This window comes from Buceros rhinoceros, unplaced genomic scaffold (assembly GCF_000710305.1).
Source record: "Buceros rhinoceros silvestris isolate BGI_N320 unplaced genomic scaffold, ASM71030v1 scaffold13159, whole genome shotgun sequence".
Lineage (NCBI taxonomy): Eukaryota > Metazoa > Chordata > Aves > Bucerotiformes > Bucerotidae > Buceros > Buceros rhinoceros.
In genome coordinates, this window is record NW_010429810.1 from 30228 (window position 1) to 37268 (window position 7041).

The following is a 7041-nucleotide window of genomic DNA, read 5'->3' on the forward strand; positions in this document are numbered from 1 at the left end:
CTCTTCATTTTTGAGCCGGTGACCAACGCAATGATGAAAACCTTAATCCAGAAAACATTTACAACAAACTTAGTTTCAGGTGCTGAAATGAAGAACACAACGTATTTGTGCTGTTAATTCAAACACTACTTGGTTCTCCTCCCTTCTCACACCCTGGGTGGATCTCTAACCTTGCAATAGCATCTTCCACACAGCAATGCTTAAAAAACTACACTAAACACAGTATAATACTAAATAATAATTAATTTTTAATTACATGGTATAGAATACCTTGCAAACAAAAGACACGCATTAAGATTTACTGACAGGTACTGTATTGTTTGGCAACCCTGGAACAAGCCAGAAGAAAAAGCAAAGAATTATTTTATAACCACGAGGGAAAGAAATGTCCATCTAAATGCAGAAGATTCATACAGCAAAACTTAAACTAAAGAAAAAATCCACACTTACAGCAGATTTCTTTTTTTTTTTTTAATTCTTAGTGCAAGAAACATAACCAAGTTAATCACAGAATCAGTACTAATTAAGAGTATGGAAAATTCTCCTATACAGAGGTAGAGTCCAGTGCACAAGGCTAAAACGATATTCAATAGTCTAAACAAGACTGAGCCAGGTTTTACGGAATCCACTTTTTAAAGTATCAGACTGTATGTACATACATACAATAAATAGACTATACAATCTTTAAAGTAGTTTAATAAACTTCACAAAAATTATAGTAGATGCATTGAGATCTTTACATAATCCAAAGTTCGTATCTCTATCACCCAGAAATGGATAAAACCAATATTCCTGATATCAAGGTAAATGGAAAATAGTTTAGCAAAGTGTTGATAAATCAAAATATTTTACATATCTTAAAGCCTAAATTTATGCTTATAAAGGATGAATTTCAAATGCTCTGAAAATGTTCCTTTTGATACTATTTGTAAAGAGGTTTCAGATGCTGCAATTTGCATTTGTATTGTTATAAACACTTTCCTTACATTCCATGTTCAAGGGAAAAAAGGACTTGGATACTCACAGTTCTGATGCATTGGCACAACAAGAAGTGATGAGAATTAGATTATTTTAAAGGCCCAAAGGACATCAGGACAGTTTATGGACAAAACCTTCATGTCTCAAACTACATAAATCACATTAGAAAGTTAACAGAAAACTGTTTGGTATTACCGCTTCAATCCTGCCAGGGCCTCTCTGCCCGGAGGCATCCGATTAGCATTGCGCTGGAGGCCAAGTGTGCACCTCTGGGCCCCTGGGTTTGCTACAAGCCCATAGGGCTTAATAAAACAAATACGGAATCTTCATGGTTTACCACAGTAGTGCATAAATCAGGTATGTCTGTTGCCACTCGTTTCAGTCACAAAGAAAGGATTTCAGGGAACTCAGAGTTTTCAGCTATATGTTTCTGAACTGTGCTAAAAAAAGGGGGGGCGTGGTGGTGGAATAGAACACCCTAGGGCATTATAAAGCAAACATGCTTATACTGGCAAGTTATTTTCTATAAAAGGTTCTCACAAATTCCAAGGGGGCAACAACCACAGTAAGAGGAAACTAGTAATGACAACAGAAGAGCTTAATAATCAGAGTTGAAAATTATCTTCACAGTTTGGTTGCTTTTAATTTCTATAAGCACCTACACTGAAAAACAGGAGGGTTTGTATTTTAGCTTCAAAACCGAATCTACTTGTGACAAATACCTTGTTAAGATTTCCATTCTGCTCTTCCACAGGCCTTCTCACTGTAACTATTTTTTTAATTATTTTTTATTTTATACAAACAGACTCACTTTGATTTAAGGTAAACATATAAAAATTGAGAATATTGCTTGCAACAATGGACCTGGAGGTGAAGGAATGAGTTAGTCAGGCCATAAAAAAAAGAAAATCTCCCTCAAAATGAATTCCGCTAAACTTCAAATGCTATGAAAATCTGCAAAAAGGATCACAAGGTCTGTTGCAAATTTCAGAGATTTGGCCCAAGTCTTATCATCATCATCTGAATACTTTAATAATCGTATCTTTATATTAAGGAAAAATAAATGATTCCAAGAACTCAGGAAGGCACACGCACCCAAGTATACTATAAATAAAACACATCATGAAATTACGAAGATCTTCTGATCCCTGTACACACTTTTGGTTCAGCACTATCGTCAAGTTCTCTTTTTTGAAATACAATAAAAGGCATACAAGAAATATAACATATGCATAATAATTATGAAGTATAATACTAATAAGACAGCTTACAGAGAAAAGTGCAGTGAAAAAACCCAACGCTATTTATTCAGGGGTTTGTGCTACTGTAAATACAGACTTTGTACTTGCTGCTGTGCAAGGGGAAGAATTTATCCTGGGAAGCAGCAATGAGGAATGCAAAAAAACCAACAAAAAATAATAAAAAAAAATACTAAGAGAAACCTTTAAGATGGAGCATTCCCAACTTCATTCCTCTAGTGCACAGTCATCTGACTACATGGTTTGTTTTCATGCTGCCATTTTTCTTCATGAGTACAGCATGAAGTACTACCATAGAAAATGGCACAGTTCTTAAATATTTTTCTGCCTCTACTTCATTTTTTTTTCTTCTTTCAAGCACCTGATTTGCTGTTTCCTCATAAAAAGGGTAAAGCTGTTAGCAAAAGTGAGAAAAAAATTGTTGCCCATCTTCTCTCACAATTTCTCCATTTCTCCTTCCACTGGGTATTTTACTCGTGTGCTACACAATGGGGAGGCACTGTAAAGGCAGCTTGACTGATTTAAAAATAAAAGTCTTTTTTTCTTTATCTCCCTACCCCCAGCCCAACCCGAAAAAGAATGGATGGATGAAACAGTATGTCCGTAGGAATATTCCAGTCTCCTCTGTTAGGAGATAACAGCAGGGGACCATCTAACCACAGTCAGGTTGTCAGCACTGACTGACCGTTTCTTTGCAGCTTTCCTGAAGTCCTTATATTTATCTTCACACAAGCGGGAAATGGCCTGTAAGACAAAAGAAGCGAAAACCTCAACTGCATTGAGCACAGCTGTACAGGTAAAATAAAACTAAACACAGATTTCTACATACAGGCAGAATTACAAAAAGCCGCTCCGTTATGCAAAACACATGAAGAGCTTCTCCCCAAATCTTCTTTCTCATTTCATTCATCTTCATCTTAAAAGAAAAACACGCTAACACTGCATTGCCCACCACAGCTGCTTCTGAAACCCAGTGAGCATATTCCAAGCCTTTTCTTTACGGGTTAACCATCAAAAATCTCACTGAGGATGCTGACAATACCTACCCTCTGCTACATGGTAACTCATGTATAGCACTTCATGGTGAAACACCGAATGGAAAACTTAATAAAACAGTTACAGAAATTGAAGAATTTATAAAGAGGATGGCTCTTAATTTTTTTATTTCCTAAAAAGTCTTGTAGTTAATTATATTTTTCCTCTGCTGATAAATGGCCTGGCAGAATACTCACCCTGATTTGCTTACAGAGCTGATGTTTACTTGCTTTTTGGAAGGAGATGGTGATTTCTGTGTGATCAGGCTATCTTATATGATGCCAGTTGGAAAAATAACTCATATTCAGAATAATTTAATTTGCATTAAAAATACATAGAAATGTTAGAAATCTTTTAAAGAGAGAGACAAACATTATTAAACCGTCAAATCCTATTATACTACACTAGAGTTAATGTTTTATGTCTCTTCTACTGTTTTTAGCCAAGTTTAAAACAAATATTTATTTGGACCTCATATGCCTGAACATAATTCACCCTAAAATAGCATGTCTATTAGAGTACATATAGTTGGGGCAGGCTATGGCTAGCATCAGTAGGGATGCTAACTCTGGCGATCAAACATGCAGAACTGCAGAGAAAGCTCACTGCAAGGAGTACTCAAGGTCAAATTAAAAAAATAAGATGAACTAAACCAGTATTTTTTATTTACTCAGAAATACCTTCAAGTGTGGTCTTGGGATGTATCATAAAAATTCCTGTTCTAACAAAACCAGTACAAGTGTCTGATTATAAAACAAGGCGATACAAATACGCAGCCTAACTCCACTGACCATTTTCTTTCTTGATTTTTAATTCTACCGCACAGCAAGTTGTAGCTGCGAGGAGTCCTTTAATTTAAATAGTCCTGTAAAGACTAGAGGCAGGTATGACAGAAACACACAACTCATGCATCTGACAGCAAGAACACCTAATGCTTTGATTAAGCAGCCAGAAAACAGAGCTAAATCAAAACAAAACAAAAAACCAACACAAAACCTACCACCACCAAAGAAACCCGTTGCTACTTTTTAGTTGGAAATTTAATTTCCTTTTGTTAAGACCATTCTTGAACATGTTTTTCTTTCTGGTACGCATGAAGAGAACAACAGAATAATGCAAATATTCCTCTAGCTTTGTAGACCATAACTTAACTCACTTAAAACTGCTTAATTACATTTTATTTAATTTAACCAGGAAAAGTTTAAGCAATTCAATCTTATTTAGAATCCAACAGATGAAGAGTGTTTAATCATGAAACAATGTTCCAAGGCATGGCTTGGCAAATAGGTGTACGCGGTGGAGCTCAGCTGCTTTCAGCTGCCAAATCAGGCTATTACCTTATGCATCACACAGCCATGGAAGGTAATCACTTCAAAAATGCCTGTTTCACGGGAAAATTTCCATTCTGGCACTTGGTCAGACAAAATGAAATTCTTCCTTGGAATTGGCACTTCATATTTGTCATCTCTAGTGATTAATCATATGGATACGAAACATTTTGCTGTTTAAAGCAATCTTGTATCTAAAGATGCCTCTTCATTTGGAAATAGTTTACAAAATTGACATTTGGAGCCTATTTGGCAAGTTAGTTAGGGTAAACAAGACAAAAGCATAAAGCATAAAATTGTAAATATTTATTATTGTTCTTCAGTTCAAATAAATCCAAATAACTTATAAACACCTTTCTGTGGCTTTTATTACTAGAAAAAGAAACCAATTTTTGACAGTTGCAAGGGACCACTTCTCATATGAAATCAAAATTTTCTTAAAAATAGCCACACTACTCAATCACGTGGAAGTTTGTCGGACTTGATAGTGGTATCTGTAATCAGCTAGAAAGATGCATACCTAAATATTCATCCATCATATATATGCATACAGAACTGGAAGTCAGTTCCGCTGCTCAGTTATATGACTCTAGATGAGACTTCATCACTGGAGAAGGCATCAGGTGAGGAGAATGGAGCGAACAGAAAGGCTGTAATAATAGCCATAGTAGTAGCAGCAGCAGCATAAATTTTGGCTGCAAGAACGTGTTTGTGCAGGGCAGGAAAGCAGCAGGTCTGACCATGACTTCACTGCTGGGAATGCACAAAGACACTCAACTACGAGTGCTGCAACACCCCCCACAAAGGAACAAACCAGAAAAAACTCAGCAGGGACAGAGAGCTCTAAGTCTGGAAGGACTGTATCCCTGGAACAACTAGAAGCTGTGATGATGGGGATTCTCACTAATTTATGGAGAATGAAACAAAGAGCAACCAGGTCACTCCTAACAGCAGAGCAGGGGAGTTTTGCTCTCCTTTGGCTTCTCAGCTAAGAGGGTTCTGAACATACAAAATCAGCAGAAGTGCAATCAATCACTGCGAGAGTGGGAAGCTGGAGGGATATAAAGACCCTCCTCTACTTATAACTTGGACAGTTTTCTCCTCTTTTGTTGTTTGATCTGTGCGACTGTAGTTCTTTAGGGTCAAGAAAATACAGCATGTAGTTCAAAGGATTTGAACTATGTGCACAAGTGCTATTCTAACGACAAAAACCTCCGATAACACAGTTAAGCTGGGAGGGCACTAGCGAATGCTTTTACTAAATCTAGCCTTGAAATGAGCACAGTGTTAAGATCACAAGTAGAAACAGGGTAGTAATGTTTTGTGGACTTACTCCAAAGAGCAGAATTTTACTCATACTTAGTTAGTTCAGTCTGCAGGATAATAACATGCAAGAAAAATCTCCCACATTAGAAAATAGTTCTCAGGAGAAGCAAAGGAAGACTTGACATTTGACATAATTAAAAGGAAGAAGAAAACACACTACAACATATGCTGGTAGGAACAAACAGCATTGGCAGGTGGACAGACTGGATAATCCACTGAAAGTTTATTTGCCATTTTTAGCTTGCATGATTCCATACAACAGGAAAAAACCAAAGAGGGCTCACAAAATATGGTTTCTGGCTACTAGGTGGACTGCTATAACAAATTCAGAACACTTTTAGGCCACAGGCTGATGCAAATTAAGAAAAAAAAGAATACTTTCATTTAGTCATTAGAAGACAAAGCTGCTTAAGTGTCAATTGTCGGAACATTAATTAAGGAAAAACATCCACTGCAGATGCTCCAGAAAGCGATTTTTAACGACTGCTGTAAACTCTTACAATGCGTCTAAGCTGATGGATCTTGTCCAGCATTTCCATTTGATGAGGAACACTATTTATTAGCCTTTTCCTTGGTCATCTTGTGTTGGTTTTTTGACCACAGGTATGTCAACCCTATATTTGCAGACAGAGCAATGCAGATTCTGCCATGCCAGATCTAATACTCCTGCTTTAGATACATAAAATAGCTTGGAAATGCAAAAAGTAGCAAAAATGTGTTATAATATAACCATGTCTCTATGTAAGTCCTTTTGCAAACTCAAATGCCATTAAATAAGTTGTTTTAAATCTTAGGACTGAGCAAGGTCCTTTCGATTTGCCAGACAGGGCAAATCCCTCCACTGCATACAAACATTTGCTACCAGTCTCTTGTCTTTCATCACAGAAATCAGTATCAAAAATAACACAGCCTTTGGGGTAGTACATCTACTCCACCTGACAACCCAGGCAACTGTTTTAAAAACAGAGAACTTTGGGCTGCACAGCACATGCCAGACCTAGAAAAGTGCTGCAAATGCATTTTCGCAACTCTTGGCAAGCTTAACTGTGCTCCAGGAGCTAGGCTATAAATATGCTGTCAACTACTTTCAAGGGCACACTAATGACAACCAAATA